The sequence below is a fragment of the Canis lupus genome, chromosome 2 (genome assembly GCF_011100685.1).
Source record: "Canis lupus familiaris isolate Mischka breed German Shepherd chromosome 2, alternate assembly UU_Cfam_GSD_1.0, whole genome shotgun sequence".
NCBI classification, from domain to species: Eukaryota; Metazoa; Chordata; class Mammalia; order Carnivora; family Canidae; genus Canis; species Canis lupus.
The window spans coordinates 76,440,515-76,457,980 of NC_049223.1; the positions used below are offsets into that span (position 1 = coordinate 76,440,515).

At 46.5% G+C, this 17,466-nt stretch overlaps 1 long non-coding RNA gene across 7 annotated transcripts in view; it reads right to left on the minus strand.

Annotated features, from left to right (window-relative positions):
• The window catches only part of LOC106558292, an 82,730-nt gene that overhangs the window by 53,101 nt on the left and 12,163 nt on the right, over positions 1-17,466 (minus strand). For all 7 annotated transcript variants that reach the window (XR_005356053.1, XR_005356049.1, XR_005356051.1 and 4 more), the window contains exon 3: positions 5,373-5,456. This is a non-coding gene — a long non-coding RNA (uncharacterized LOC106558292). The remainder of the gene's footprint in view (positions 1-5,372; positions 5,457-17,466) is intronic.

Consider the following 17,466-nt stretch of genomic DNA (forward strand, 5'->3'; position numbering starts at 1 on the left):
TACGATCTCACTCACATGTGGAATTTAAGAAACAAAACAGAGGATCATAGGGGAAGAGAGGAAAAAATAAAACAAGACAAAATCAGAGAGGGAGACAAACCATAAGAGACTCTTAATCACAAGAAACAAACTGAGGGTTGTTGGAGAGGAGGTAGGGTGGGGATAGGGTAACTGGGTGATGGGCATGAAGGAGGACCCCTGATATAATGATTGCTGGTATTATAGGCAACTGATGAATCCCTGACTTCTACCTCTGAAACCAAGAATACATTATATGTTAATTAATTGAATTTAAATAAAGTTTTTTTAAAATAAACTAAAATATAAACAAAAAATAAAGCCTTGGCCTAAAGCTTTGGAGAGCAGCATGTGCTGATTCCATTCCAGGGAGCTGAATTCAAGCAAAGCCAGGGCCAATGATATCAATCAACATGAGAACTGAGGGCACCCATCAGAAGCTGACAGTGGCAGTAACAAGAAGAGTCAGGGGGTTGGGATAATCAGGAAGCCCAGACTCCAGGACCCTTTATTCCCCAACTCACTGCATGATATTGGTAAATAACTTCCTCCCTTGGAGCCTCAGTCAGCAGGCTTGAATATAAGATTTTCAAATGGCTCCAAGGGGCAGAACTCCCATATCACCCTCCTGCCCCAAATACCACTGGAGTCTCAAAATATAAAATAGGTATAAATGGAATGGTTCTAATGAAAGCTGGGGAGAGGTGTCACAACTGACCCCAATCAATACCCTGAGGCACATTGTCAGAACCTTGAGCTCCATCCTCTCTCAGCCAGATTAAGATTTTACCAGATTCTCAGCCTAGACAAAAACTTCCAGATGCTTGAACACCTCCAGTGATGGAGAGCTCACTACCTCCTGGGCAGACTCTAAGACAACCCTAATGGTTAGATTATCCACCAGCTTCAGTCTGCATCCCTAGACCATGCATCTTAGGTCAATGTGCCTCATCCACCACAGTCTCTGAGCAACCTAGCTAGAGACTGGGCCTTGAAAAGATGGCCTCTGAAATAATAGTAATAGCTAATAGGTTTTGGCCCTGCACTTTTCTAAGCACTTTATATATATAACACATTTAATCTATCCAGTAACTTCATGAAGTAGGCACTGTTACTATTTTATAAATGAAAAAAAATTGAGGCATAAAGAATTTGTCACTTATCCAATGTCATACATCTAGTAAGTGACAAAGCTGAGATTCAAATCCAGACCATCTAACCATCTGTTCTCAACTGCTTCTCTGATGTGTAGAAATCTGGCTGCGATAAAAAGGAGAGGACCATACTCGTATAGTACTTACTATGTGCCAGGTGCTTTTATAATAAGCATTTTACAATACTCGTTGATTTCATCCTTAAGCACTTCTATGAAAGAGCCACTATTATCACCCCCTCTTACTGATGAAGCAGCTGAGGCACAGAGAGGTTAAGTAACTTATTCAAGGTCATACAGCCGATAAGTGGTGGAGTCAGGGTTTGAAACCAGGCAATTTGGGTCTGTCTGCTTCATGTGCCAGATTACCCTACAATTACAATGTATATTGAGCACCTCTCACGTGCAAGCCCCTGTGCTAGGTGCTCTAGATGTATTAGCTCATTTAACCTTCTCAAAGCCCTACATGGACAGAAAAAGTGTTTGACAAAATCCAACATCCATTCATGATTAAAAAAAAAAAAAAACCTCTCAGCAAACTGGGAAATGAAGGAAACTTCCTCAATTTGATGAAGAACTACCATATGCCTACAGCTAACACTATACTTAATGGTGAGAAACTGGATGCTTTACCCCTAAGATGGGGAATAAGGCAAGGATGTTCCCTCTCACAACTCCTTTTCAACCTTATACTGGAAGTTCTAGCTAATGCAATAACATAAGGAAAGGAAATAAAAGGTATATAGATTGGGAAAGAAGAAATAAAACTATCTTGGTTTGCAGATGACACGATTGTCTATGCCGAAAATCTCAAAGAATCAACAACAACAAAAAACTCCTGGAACTATTATGCCAATAGGTTATAGCAAAGTTTTAGGAGTCAAAGTCAATGTATAAAAGTCAATTGCTCTCCTATATACTAGCAATGAACAACAATTAGTATTTTAAATGAGAAAGTGCAATACCATTTACATTAGCACCAAAAATGCACTACTTGGGTATAAATCTAACAAAAAAACATACAAGATCTGTATGAGTAAAACTATAAAAGTCTAATGAAAGAAATCAAAGAAGACACAGATTAAATCTCAGAGAGACTGTCCATGTTCATGAACAAGAATACTCACTATTATTAAGATGTCAGTTTCTTCCAAGATCATCTACTGATTTAATGAAATTCCAATTAAAATTCAAGAAAGTTACACGTGGATATCAACAAACGGATTCTAAAATTTATATAGAAAGGCAAAAGATCCAGAATAGCCAATGCAATACCAAGTAAGAAGAACAAAGTTAGAAGCCTGACACTACCTGACTTCAAGATTTACTATAAAGGCACAATTTTCAAGACAGTATATTGGCAAAACAATAAGCAAATAGATCACTGGAACAGAATAGAGAGCCAAAAAAGTAGACCCACATGAATATAATTAACTGATCTTCAAAAAAGTAGCAAGGCCAATTCAATGGAGAGAAAAGATAGTCTTTTCAACAAATGGTGCTGGAACAACTGGACATCCATAGGCGAAATAGATTAGATAGAGAGATGAGAGATAGATAGATAGATAGATAGATAGATAGATAGATAGATAGATAGATAGAACAAAAGAAAGGGAAAGAATCTGGACATAGATCTTACACTTCTCAAAAAAATTAACTCAGAATGACTCGCAGACTATAATGCAAACTAAATGCAAGATGTAAAACTAAAACACTTCTGGAAGACAACATAAGACAAAATCTAGGTAACTCAGGGTTTGACCATGAGTTTTTAGATACAACACCAAAAGCATGATCCCTGAATGAAAAACTTGATAAGCTGGACTTCATTAGAATTAAAAACTTCTGGGAGGACACCTGGGTGGCTCAGAGGTTGAGCAATCCACCTTCAGCTCAGGTTGTGAGCCCAGGGTCCTGGGATATAGTCCCTCATCAGGCTCCCTAGAGGGAGCCTGTTCCTCTGCCGATGTCTCTGCCTCTCTCTTTCTGTCTTTCATGAATAAATAAATAAAATCCTTTAAAAAAAAAGAATTAAAAACTTCTGTGAAAGACACTGTCAAGAGAATAAAAAGACAAGTCATGGATTAGGAGAAAATACTTTTAAATATCTGATAAAGCTTCTTATCTTGATGAAGTCCCAATAGTTCATTTTTGCTTTGGTTTCTTTTGCCTTCATGGATGTATCTTGCAAGAAGTTACTGTGGCCAAGTTCAAAAAGGGTGTTGCCTGTGTTCTCCTCTAGGATTTTGATGGAATCTTGTCTCACATTTAGATCTTTCATCCATTTTGAGTTTATCTTTGTGTATGGTGAAAGAGAGTGGTCTAGTTTCATTCTTCTGCATGTGGATGTCCAATTTTCCCAGCACCATTTATTGAAGAGACTTTCTTCCAATGGATAGTCTTTCCTCCTTTATTGAATATTAGTTGACCATAAAGTTCAGGGTCCACTTCTGGGTTCTCTGTTCCATTGATCTATGTGTCTGTTTTTGTGCCAGTACCACACTGTCTTGATGACCACAGCTTTGTAGTACAACCTGAAATCTGGCATTGTGATGCCCCCAGATATGGTTTTCTTTTTTAAAATTCCCCTGGCTATTCGGAATCTTTTCTGATTCCACACAAATCTTAAAATAATTTGTTCTAACTCTCTGAAGAAAGTCCATGGTATTTTGATAGGGATTGCATTAAACGTGTAAATTGCCCTGGGTAACATTCATCAAGATAAGAAGCTTTTGCACAGCAAAGGATACAGTCAACAAAACTAAAAGAACCTACAGAATGGGAGAAGATATTTGCAAATGACGTATCAGATAAAGGGCTAGTTTCCAAGATCTATAAAGAACTTCTTAAACTCAACACCAAAGAAACAAACAATCCAATCATGAAATGGGCAAAAGACATGAAGAGAAATCTCACAAAGGAAGACATAGACATGGCCAGCATGCAGATGAGAAAATGCTCCGCATCACTTGCCATCAGGGAAATACAAATCAAAACCACAATGAGATACCACCTCACACCAGTGAGAATGGGGAAAATTAACAAGGCAGGAAACAACAAATGTTGGAGAGGATGCGAGGAAAAAGGAACCCTCTTACACTGTTGGTGGGAATGTGAACTGGTGCAGCCACTCTGGAAAACTGTGTGGAGGTTCCTCAAAGAGTTAAAAATAGACCTGCCCTATGACCCAGCAATTGCACTGCTGGGGATTTACCCCAAAGATGCAGATGCAATGAAATGCCGGGACACCTGCACCCCGATGTTTATAGCAGCAATGTCCACAATAGCCAAACTGTGGATGGAGCCTCGGTGTCCATGGAAAGATGAATGGATAAAGAAGATGTGGTTTATGTATACAATGGAATATTACTCAGCCATTAGAAACAACAAATACCCACCATTTGCTTCAACGTGGATGGACCTGGAGGGTATTATGCTGAGTGAAGTAAGTCAATCGGAGAAGGACAAACATCATATGTTCTCATTCATTTGGGGAATATAAATAATAGTGAAAGGGAATATAAGGGAAGGGAGAAGAAATGTGTGGGAAATATCAGAAAGGGAGACAGAACATAAAGACTCCTAACTCTGGGAAACGAACTAGGGGTGGTGGAAGGGGAGGAGGGCGGGGGGTGGGGATGAATGGGTGACGGGCACTGAGGGGGGCAGTTGACGGGATGAGCACTGGGTGTTATTCTGTATGTTGGTAAATTGAACACCAATAAAAAATTAATTTATTTTTAAAAAATGAAAAAAAAAATCTGATAAAGGACTTGTACCCAAAACATACAAAGAATTCTTAAAACTCAGTAATAACAAAAAAAAATCAATTTAAAAGATGTATGAAAGATCTGAACAGATACTTCACCAAAAAGAAGATATCCAGATGGTAAACACACATATGAAGAGATGCTCAACATCATAAGTCATTAGGGAATTTCCAAGTAAAACAACGACACACCACTACACACCTATTAGAATGGCTAAGACCCAAAACACTGCCAATATCAAATTCTGGTAAGGACATGGAGTTATATTCATCGTTGGTGGCAATGTAAAATTGGACGGCTACTTTGGAAGACAGGGTGGTAGTTTCTTATAAAGCTAGCAATCATGTTCCTAGGTATTTTTACCCAAATTAGCTGAGAACTTTTGTCTACACAAAATATTCCACACAGATGTTTATAGCAGCTTTACTTACAATTGCCAAAAACTGGAAGCAACCAAGAAGTCCCTCCAGAGGTGAATGGATGAGCAAATTGTGGTACATCCATTTAATGGAGTGCTGTCCAATAAAAAGAAGTGAGAATTAAGCCATGGAGAGACATGGAAGGTACAAATGCACAGGCTAAGTCAAAGAAGCCCGTCTGGAAAAGCTACATATTCTGTAGTTTCAACTCTATGACATTCTAGAAGAAGGCACAGTTATGGAGACAGTAAAAAGATCAGTGGTTTCCAGGGTTTCTTGCTGCAGGAGAGGAGGAGAGGGGGATGAATAAGTGGAGCACGGGATTTTTAGGGCAGTGAAACTATTCTGTGTGACACTGTAATGGTCGATACATGACATTATGCATTTATCAAAATCCATAGAACTGTCAGTGCAAGGAGTGAGCCCTAATATAAACTATACACGTTAGTTAAAGATAATATATCAATTATAACAAGTGTACTGCACTAAAGCAAAATGTTCATAAAACAGGAACCCATGGAGGGGAGGGTGTGGGGTCAGAGTGGGGGAGTGGAATTCTCTAGACTACTGCCCAGTTTCTCTGTAAATCTAAAACTATCTTAAGAAATAGTTAATTTAACAGAAAAGCCCTATACAGACAGATTATTATTACTCCTATTTTATAGAGATTGTTATCACCCTCATTTTAAGGAGGAATATTTTATTAACCCCTTTTTACAGAAGAGGACGTTACAGCTTAAGGAAGCTGCATGCATCATTCAAGTTCACACAGATGGCAAGGGGCAAGGTCAAGTTTTGATTAGCAGACAGGTGGCCAGAAACCCACCAGGGGTGGTACCCAGAACCTAGTGGTACTTCGAACAGACACACAGACAAATGTCTGAGTCCCTGTTAGTTCCCTTCCACCCATGTCCCCCTGCACCACAGCTCTCCTGAAGGACCAGAGTGGGGACCTGCGTGCGCCGTCATCACTGGGTTCTTTCTGCTCACCATTCTTCACCTTCTACATTCAGGAAACCCAGCAGGTGTGTGAGGATGTCTATCCCTGTCAGGTTGGTTCAGTACCAAGAGGTGAGTTGATGGGCAAAACACAAAGGTAGCTTAGGGTGGAGATTAGGGCTTTGTTCCAGTTGCCATGGCACTGAACAGGCTAGAAATTAGGCTGCGGGTGTAAGTGGGACTGCCACCACTTCTAGCATGGAAAGCCTATCATGGAAGGGGACCTCCAACGGCATCAGGTCCAAGCATCTCCTCTCATTATGACCAGGACTGAAGGGGTCCCAGTTCAGGGAGAAAGTGACATATGCCATGTGGGCCACCAAAAGCACCCTTGGATGGGAATCAGGAGTGGAGCCAAGGGCAGTCACCCTGATGCTCACTGGGAAGCCAATCTCAGACAAGTGCAAGATACCTAGAACAACTGGCAAACCCCATCAAGCTATTGACCTTGAGCCCAGCTAGGTACTGAATGTGTTCCCCCAAAATATACATGTTGAAGCCCTAATCCCAGTGTGATGGTATTTGGAGATGGTGTCCTTGGGAGATCATTTGGTCATGAGGGTGAAACCCTCATGAACAGGATTATTGTCCTTACAAGAAGAGACACAAAGATCTCTCTCTCCTCCACGCAAGGACACAGCAGGAAGATGGCTGTTGGCTAATCAGGAGCTGGGTCAGCACCAGAACCTGACCATACCAGCACTCTGATTTCGCACTTCCCAGCCTCCAGAACTGTGCGAAAAAACTTCTGTTGCTTAAGCCACCAGGTCTATGGTATTTTTGTTATAGCAGCCTGAGGGGCACCAGGGTGGCTCAGTCAGTTAAGCATCTGCCTTAGGATCAAGTCATGATCTCAGGGTTCTGGGAATGGGCCCCGCATCGGGCTCCCGGCTCAGTGGAGAGCCTGCTTCTCTCTCTCCCTCTGACCGCCCGCCCCCCCCACTTGTGTTCTTGCTTGCTCTGCTCACTCTCTCTCTCAAATAAATAAGCAAATAATCTTTAAAAAAAAAAAAAAAAATATATATATATATATATATATATATATATATATATATATATATAGTAGCCTTAAGATTTGCAGAAGAAATCTGGATTGGAGAAGAAACAGGAAAGAATCTGAGGAGGTGATGAAAGACTCTTTTGGCTATAAGAAAGTTTTTCACCCTGAATACCTGTTTCACTCCAGGCCCAAGCCATTTACAAATGCCTTCCTTCTGCATAATCTTATTTAAATACTCACTAGCCTGGAGGAGGGAGAGTGGGGGTTGGGGGGGATGTATTTGTTCCCATTTGACAGATTAGACAACCAAGGCCCAGAGAACTTTAATTTTCACCTCGTGCTCAAGGTCACACAGAAGCTAATGACCAGAACTACTCCTCAGCCCTCCTGACCCCCCCCACCCTCCCTCTTCCATTGCCCCCACACTGCCCAGCACACAGAAAGTGTACAGGAAATCTTGGCAGAGTTTTACCAAAAGGAATGTTGTCCTTCAACCCCAATCCCACAGGGGCCCAGCAAAGGGCTATCTTTTCCCACCATGACCCTGACCGGTGAAGGAGAACAGCCCCATCCACCACACTGGGTCATAGTTACCCTCCGCAGGGCAGCACAGGCAAACAAAGGAGAATGACCCCAAGCCAGAGGGAAGGAGGCCATGTGTCTTCCACTGCCTGGAGCCTCAAAGGTCAGTGGACTAGGCCCTTGAAGGAGAGGACTGGTCAGGGTCAGGGTCAGGGCTGTGGCGTACAGTCTAGCTCTGCCACCAGCTGGCTCCATAACAAGGATCAAGAGCCTTAAATTGTTCAGAGGTTTGACCCAATAATTCCATTTCTCGATTATGGCTTTGACAGGTTATAGAATATCAACTCATAAATGACCTCCTAGTAATTGAAATTTGTATCTATAAAGATTTGAAGCAACACGAACACTTAATATTGTAATGTTAAGTATAAAGTGGGATACATAATTGTCTACTAGGTATAACCCCAACTATGTCAAATAAACTGTGTAGAAAAGAAAACCAGAGGGCACCTGGGTGGCTCAGTGGTTGAGCGTCTGTCTTTGGCTCAGATCATGATCCCGGGGTCCTGGGATCAAGTACTGTATCAGGCTCCCCACAGGGAGTAAGTAAATAGAAAGTGACTTCTGTCTACACGGCTGCATTTACAACTTTTGTGCCTTATCACTTCAGTGAAGGAAAATACAAAATTAACTTCATTGTTAAAACACAATACAATGGATCAGAAAATTCAATATCATAAAGATGTCAGTTCTCCTCAAATTGATATGGAAATTCAATGAAATCGCAATAAAAATCTCAGCAGGTTATTTTTGTGTATGCACAGATATGTAAATATATGTGACGAGCTGATTCTAAAATTTGTTTGGAAATGCAAAGGGCCATGAATTACCCAGTCAAATATGAAGACCAAGCTGAAGGACTTTACTTGCTATAGACTGAATGATTGTGTCCCCCAAAATTCGTGTTGAAATCTTAATCCTCGGTGTGATGGTGGTATTAGAAGATGGGGCATTAGGTCATGAGTGTGGATCCCTTGAGATTGGGGTCAGTACCCTTATAAAATGGAGCCCAGAGAGATCCCTCATCCCTTCTTGCAGGCGAGGACAGAGTGAGAATATGGCTGTCTATGAACCAAGAATCACCTTGATCTTGGATTCCTCAGCCCCCAGAACCACGAGAAATGAATTTCTGTTGTTGGTAAGTCACCCTGTCTGTGATATTTTGTTAGAGCAGCCCAAAAGGATGAAAACACTACCACCTTCAAGACTGTTAGAAAGCTTTAGGAACTAAGACAGGGTGATGACAGGAAAGACAGACTAATAGAAGAGTCCAGAAACAGACCACACATGTGGTACCTAATGTAGAGCATGGATGAAGGGCAGCGCAGCGAGAAAAGGAGAGTCTTCTCAATAAGTGGACCAAGTGAGTATCAGTATGAGGACAAAATCTGGACCCCTACTGACACAACATGTGAAAAATTATTGCAGATAAAGTATAGAGCTAAATGCAAAAGATAAAACAATGCTTCTAAACATAAGAGAACACTTTCAATGGCTTTCAGGTGGACATTTCTTAAACAGGACCCAGAAAGCCCTAACTGAAACGGAAAATAGTTGACAAATCTGGGCACATTAAGATTAAGAATGAAAAAAAAAAAGATTAAGAATGAACTTCTATTTTGAAAGCCACCACTAAGAGAGTGGAAAGACAAACTGGAGAGTAGGGAGAAATACGGCAACGCATATATTAGATGAGGAATTTGTATCCACAGTAGATAAAGAATCCTGCAAACGAGTAAGAAAAGGACAATGGCCCAATATAAACATGGGCAGGAGAAATGGGCAAATCCTTTACCACAGAGGCTGTCCATGGTTAAAACCACAGTAGGATATTGTTTCAAGCCCATAAGAATAGTTGGAATGAAGAGACTAACACGAAAGTGTGAGCAAGGAGTGGAGCAACTGGAGCTCTCCTTCCCTCTTGGTGGAGTGTAAGAGTGTATATCCGCTTTGTTAGGCTGTCTGGCAAAGTCTACTAAAGCGAATGTGTACCGACTCCATGACCCACCAATCCCATCTATAGGTGTAAACCCAACAGAAATGAGTGGCCATGTGTCCCCAAAAGGCATATACAAGAATGTTCCTAGCAGCATTAAAAACCAAAAACTAGAAAGAGCCCACACGCCCATGAACAATGGAACAGATCAATAACCTATAGGGCAGTCACACAATGAATACCACTCAGCAAGGAGAGTGAGTGACCTACAAAGGCACATAACACAGATGACTCTCGTGGACATGAGGTTGAGAGAAAGAAGCCAGACGCAAGAATGAGTGCCTCATGATGGCATTTCTATACAGTACAAAAATAGGCAAAACTAATCTATGTTGATGGAAGTCAGGATGGAGATTCCTTTTGAGGGATGGCTAGAGAAAGGAATAGGGTCCAGGGGACTCCTGGGGGTATGGAGGATGTCCTTGACCTGGGGTGCCGGGTGTTCAAGAGAGAATGCTCACTCTCATCTGGTCTTCCTCCTCAGGAGCCTCCCTACTTCTAAGCCAGAGCCCTCTCCCCAGACAGCCTGTCATTCTAGAACATTCCAACCTCAGCCCGCAGACTCCATATCAAGGTTCTTAGACAACTTTCTCAGCTGAAGGCCACCTCAGATACTCCTGTGACCCTCAGCAGTGCCCTCACCCTGTCCCCCTTCCTGGTCTCTCTGTTCCTGTCTCTCCTCCCCATCGCTGTTTCCTGAGCTTCCCAGTGCCACAGAGCCACACTGCTCTCAATCTCTGTCACCATCCTCCTTGGGTCCTCTCTCCCTCCTACCCACTGCAGATGGAGAGAGCTGTTTCCTTTCTCCTGGTCCTCTCAACACTTTAGCCCATCTGCTTGGCATGCCCTCCTCCCCCTGCACCACCAGACAACTCTTCCCCTCCTTCAGACTCAGCTTAAATATCATCTCATTAGAAATGCCTTTCTCAATCCCCAATACACCCACCTGGAGTTGCATGCCCTCCTCCCCCAGTGTCACCCCGGGGTTCTTATCATCCCTTGATATTCATGTATCTTCCCACTAAGCTCCATGAACACAGGGACTGTGTCACGCCCACGGGCTGGCACATAGTAGATGCTCAATAAGGACTTTAGAATGGCCAAATGAATGAATGATATGGAGCTATTACCACCTCCTCTGCCATATGACCCTTGTGAAGGCTCCTGCTTTGCCAAACTGCACTCAGAGAACCATATATTTTGGCTTACCCCCTGATTGTGTCTGGTTCAGTCCCCCAAAACCAGACCTTTCAGAACAAAATCTAGCAGCCTTGTGATGGCCTTGAATTGACTTTCATTACTCAGGATCATTTTGATTACAAGTGACAAAAATGGGCATTAATAAGCAAAGATTATTGACTTGCACTCAGGAGTCGGCTTTGGCTCCAGACAAGGCTGGCTGGGCAACATCAAGGCATTACATCAGCCTCAGTGTCCCTCTCTTCCCCTCCAGACAGCCTACTCCTCAGGTGGACAGTCTCTCTCTTTGTGGAGACAAGATGGCCACCAGCAGCTCCAGGCTGGCCACCTCTCCTGTCATCGAGCCCAGCAGAAAGAGGCCCTCTCTGCCCCAGTACTTCCGAGAAAAGTCCCAGAGCTTGGTTTCATTGGCCAAACTCGGGTTCTATGTCTATCCCCGAATCAGTCTCTGTGGGGCAAGGGATGCAATGCTCTGATTGGCTACTTCTTGGGGATGGAGACCCCCGCATGCTGACCTCACCAGTGACAACCCCTGGTATGAATCATAAAAACAACAGCCACCATTTATTCCAGGCTTGGTATGGGCTAGACCTCTCACTCACTCCTACATCTGTGGTCCTGTTTCATCTTCACATGCATCCAGCCAGGAGAGAATTATGATCTCTGTCTTAGAGACAAAGAAATGGAGCTTTGGGCAGGGAAGTGCCTTTCCCAAGGTCAGCAGCAGGAGCAGGATAAGAACCTGACTCCCAAGTCCACAGCTTTGGCCAGGCCAGCCTCTTCCTGCCTCCCTGATCCCAACCCTCACACAAGCCCACTCGCCCCTGCTGTCCATGACTCAGCACCTCCCAGACAGCAGCAGAGCCCTACAGGAAACGCTGCCAGATGAGAAGGGCAGGCCCTCCATCTGCCCAATGCCCAGGGTGCCTCCTGCTCAAACAAGCAGGTGGAGACTGACAGGGGCAGAGTCACCACAGGTCAGGCTTGACCATTTCCCACTCAGGTTTTGCTGCCCCCTACCTGTCCTGGGGCCAGCTGCCAAGGCCGGGGGAAGGGTGCCATGAGCCCTGTGCGGGCAGCTAAGGGGCTCCCAGGGCCCCCATCTTGAGCAGGGGCCAGCACTCTGGGAAGGGCCCGTCCCAGCTGTCCTGGCCGTATGGACTGACTCCCACCACCTGCACAGAAGAGTGCAGAAGAATGGCTGAGCCCAAGGCCAATCAAAGAATAAAACAGAAATAACACGTTTGGATTTGACTCATGTCTTAAACGTTTCTGCCCTTTCAAATCCTCAAACTAAGATAGTCCCCATGCCCCCTGCTGACATCTTTCCTTGAATTAAGTCCCAGAAATGAAGTTCTAGCTCCAACCACAGGTGTGGGTTTGCCTTTTAGTAGTAATAATTAATAACAGCAGCAGCTTTCTCTGATACTGGATCAAGTCCATGCCAGGCACTGTTCTGAGCCCTTAGCATATCCAGTTAACCCCCTTGACAGTTCTATAAGGTCAACACCATTTTGTCCCCATTGTACAGATGAGGAACCTGAGACCCATGAGTGAAAGTTGTCAAGCCCCTCTGACTTCCCCATGTCTCCAGTAGCTCAGCCTCTGACAGCCGAGACTCCCATATGAACGAGCCTAACACACACTGGGCCTCTGCTGACTCCAGGGCGTTTTGCTGCATTTCCATCTTTAACTATCTCCTCACATCATGTTTTGTTTTGCAACCAATCCCCAAAGCCTAGACGTAGGTGTGGTATAAATCCTAAATGATTCTTGAAATTAATTTCTTCAATTACCTGTACATTTAATTAATTCATCCAACAAATGACATCTGATAGCAAGGCTTCTAGAGATGCTGCAGGGGGCAGCCTGGAGACCCAGTACAGACAGAGGCCAGATCACACAGCACTCGGGGGGCCACGAGGAGCATGGGTTCTGGAGTCAGATGGTCTGGGTTTGATTCCTGACCCTACCACTCATCAGATGCAGGACCTTGGGTGAGCTACTCTCTGGGCCTCAATGTACACATCTGTAAAATGGGGCTTAAAATAGTACCAATCTCAAAGGTAGCTGTAAGGACACTGAGCTTGCACACGTGAAGCATTAGAACAGGGCCTGGCACAAGTGCTCTCACCCTTAAGGTTTTTAAGCTATGTCCACTGGAAAGAGCAAGGACCCCCATTTGGCCACTAGAAGACGGGCCCTGGTGACGTGGTCATCTCTAAGGTCACAGGGGTAAAGCCACTCAGTATCCCGGTATGGGAGCTTCCTGCACACCTGGGCCTGTCTCAAGTGCTGGAGCACCTCACTGCCACAGACCTCATCCGAGAAGTCTCAGCCCAGTGGACCTCAGGAGGGGGTTCCAGTGCCTCTGCCTGAGCTCAGCACAGCATCCTAGGGTCCAATTGGCAAGTCCTTCATGCAGGGCAAACCTCAACAAGCACCTGCTATACACCCAGCACTCAGAGAAGAGGCTACGGTGTCACATGCGTGATCCCTCCACATCCCTCCTGGCTCCTCCGCCGAGACAACAGAAGCCAGATACCATGTGTGAAAGCACCAGGACCAGGCGCCTGGCATGCAGTAGGCACTTTGGAAATACTCAACCTCTTCACTGTGAAAAATACCTCCCTGGGCAGGTATGAAGAACTGACTGCACCCACCCGGAGGAAGAAAGCCTGGAATGTGATGGCATCTCAGGATAACTCAGCTGCCCAAGCACTGTCCCATCCATGGCCTCTTAGCATCCTGGCCTTGGGCTCTGATGTGTCAGACTCTGAAATGGGATCCAGGCACTTGGAGCTGAGTCCTGGCTCTGCTGCTAATTTCATTTGAGACTTTGGGCCTCTGAATCCCCATTGGTAATACTGGTTTGAACTAGGTGTTGGAGAGCTCCAACAGCCCCTTGGCTTCTACAGGCACATTTGCTGGTATCCTACTCTGTGCCAGGCCCTGGGCTCAAGGGATCCCGCCATGCTGGAGGGGAGCCTCCGCACTGGGGGCACACAGAGCACTTGCTCAATCCTGGAGGACTTCCTGGGGTGGGTGTCATGGGATGAGTAGGGAGTTGGGCAGGTGAAAGAATGAGGATTCCACACGTGGCACTGAGCAGTCAGTCAGACTAGTGTGACTTCGCGAAGGAACTCTACAGGGGAGGAACTGGAAGGGATGTCTGGAGTCCAGAGAACACTTGGGGGCAGTTGATGGGATCCAGGTGGCCAGTGGACATCGCAGCTGGAGCTCATACAATGTTCTGGCCTAGAAAGGCTGAGGACTCCTCAGGCCACGGTTGGAGGCAAGGCCAGGGGAACAGACAGAACAGTCGAGAGGGGCTACAGAGAGAAGCCTCCAAGCAGGAGTGAGGCAGAAGGCCAGCACCCACTGTCTGGGAGCAGGAACAGAGGTGCAGACCCAGGACTGTGCTCCCCGCAGCTCTGTTCCCCCGTGTCCCCCACTTGGCACAAGGAAGACACATGGCAGGTGCTCCACAAATGCTTGGGTTTTTAAAAATCCTTTAAGTTGGATGAAGGAAACCAGGAGGGGTGGGAGAAAGTGAAGCCTAGGAAGGAGGATCTGCCAGGAGGAGGGAGCAACCTCCAGCCTCAGCGCTGTGGGGCAGGGGCAGGGGGGGGACCATCGGTTTGGGCTGCAGGAAGCTAAAGAGGGACTGGCAGGGGCACCTGGGTGGCTCACTCGGTAAAGCATCTGCCTTTGGCTCAGGTCATGATCTCAGGGTCCCAGGATCGAGACCCGTGTCAGCCTCCAGGGTCAGGGGAGTCTGCTTCTCTCTCTCCCTCTGCCCCTACCCTACCCCCAGCTCGTGCTCTCTCGCTTTCTCTCTCTCTCTCTCTCACTCACTCTGTCTCAAATAAATAATATCTTCAAAAAAAGAAAAAAAAAAGATGGACTAGCAGACAGTGAGTACAGAAAACTCTCTCTAGATCCTCTGATGGAAAATAGACCAGGCGGAGGGAGGGAGGAGGGAGTGGAGGGGGGGGGGTGAAGGAGTCAGGAGGGAGCAGGGGAGGGAGAGCTGCTGGTGGGGAGCCTGGAAGGGGGCGGTCTAAATACCAAACTGGCTCCTTGCTCAGGGACCTAGGAGAGTCAAATCAACTCTCTGAGCCTCGGTTTCCCCAACTGTAAAACGGAGGGAACTAGCCCCACCTTGAAGTTACAAGTAGTATCTAGCAGTGTCCAGTGTACCAGGGAGAAAGTCTCCAGAGAAGGTACCACTGTCGTCCTCTCATGTGAGCCCCACTCTGGCTTCCCCATCTACACATGAAGAAACTGAGTCACAGACAGATGAGCAGCTTGCCAGCACCCAGGCTCTCACTCCCACCCAAACCCGCAGCCACGCCAGCTCCCCGCTGCCATGGGAAAGGTACCTGGCATGAAGCCCGGCACAAGAGACATCTGTTGATTGAATGAACGGGACAGACTGAGACAGAAACCAGAGGGAGGCTGCCCTGGCCTGGTGTCAGCGGTGCTGCAGAAGAGAAAGAGGGACCCCAGAAGGTAGCCAATCAGAGCCAGGCTCAGAGTCACAGGGACCGTCCACCCTAGAGACTCTCACTCTGCAGTGTCCCTCAGGTCCACCCGGAAAGCCCATTAAAACTCAGAATTCTGGGGTTGCTTGGGTGGCTCGGTCAGGTAAGCATCTAAATTGGGCTCATGTTATGACCCCAGGGTGCTGGGTTCGAGCCCCCGCATCAGACTTCCTGCTCTCCCCTCTGTTCCTCCACTCGCTTGTGCTCTCTCACTGTCTCTTGCTCTCAGATAAATAATAAATAAATAAACAAACCAACAAACTTTAAAAATCTGAGATTCTGGGCCCCACCCCAGACCTCCTGAGTCAGAGTATCAAGGGGAAGAGTTCGGGAATGTGCAGTTCTAATCTGTGCCCAGGTGAGACCAAAGTAGATGGCCTGTGGGCCACAATATAAAAGAGACGGGTGGACACGCCCTTATTTTATGGAGGAGAGCACCAAGGTCCAGAGAAGGGAAGACCTAAGAATGAGGTCGCAGGCAAAGCTGTACAGGGCTTGACAGACACGCGAGCTGGGTGTCCAGGCTCCGAGCCACTGTCACTGCAGTGCCAGGAGGGCAGAGTGGGATGCGGGCAGGGACAGGAACAGCAGAGGGAAAGAAGGAAGAGAAAGTACAGGGTAAGAGCTCACATCTTAGGCAGGTCCAGTCCAAGAGGTAACGCCGACTGCCCAAGACCTCAAGGCTGCCACGTGTCAGGACACTAACCCAGATCTGTCTGATGCCAGTGGCCCCCCTAACCACCTGTCCACACTGCCTCCCAGAGAAGAAGAAGAAGAAGGGGCAGCTGCAGAGGGTCCGGCAGAGGCCCCAGGAGAGAGAGGGGGCAGCATGCCCTGCATGCCAGCCCAGGTGGCCGAGCCAGACCGGCGGCTGCGGGGCAGGGAGCGCCTGCCCATCCTGGTGCCCCACGGTTGCCATGCCGACCCCCAGGCTGTGTTTGCGGATGTTGTATTTGATTTCACACGTTTGGAACTCCAATTACGTCATTTCGCAACACAGGGTTGCCATGACAGCCAGCCCCACGTTCCCCGGGTGGCTCACACCTTGGGAGAGGGGGAGGGGCCAGCTGGCTCCCCCCACCAAGAGTCAACCCAGAACCCTTTGGGGGGGAGGCCAGGAATGTGGGGCTGGGAAGCACCTTAGGGATCAGTTAACATCTACACTTTGTGATGGGGAAACCGAGGTCTGGGTGGCAAGGATACACTTCCTGACACACACCCCCACCAATGCACTCCCCCCACCACACGCCACACGCCCCTTCTGATGGAGTCTTTGCACACCTGGTTACCCGTGGGCTGAGAGGCTGGCAGCTGGCCCCCAGCCCTGACCCTGCTCTCTGGAGCTTCAAAGCCCCTGGTCAATATGCTACATTTATAGGCTCCTGCACACACACGGGCGAGCATGGAGGTGGGACAGTGTGGCTGAGAACACCAGCTCTGGTGTCCGACTGGGTTCAAATGTTGGTTTCCCACTAACCAAGCGTGAGCTCTAGAGAAGTGGGGCCCCCTCGCTGACCTTCTATTTCTACCCCTGAAAACCCTCACAGAGGTACTTACCCCTGTAGGATGCTGGGGTGATTCCCTATCTCACTACATGTAGAACACCTACTACCTAGTAGACCCAACTAGTGTTGGGTCAACGACTTTTTTTGTCGTTGCTTTATCATTGTAGTCAGCTCTGCCACCAACTGGCTCTGTGACTTTGGGCAACTGACCTTCCTTCTCTGGTCCTCTAAGCCAGTAATGTGGTGGTCTTTCTCTAGTGCTCACTCCCTCACCATT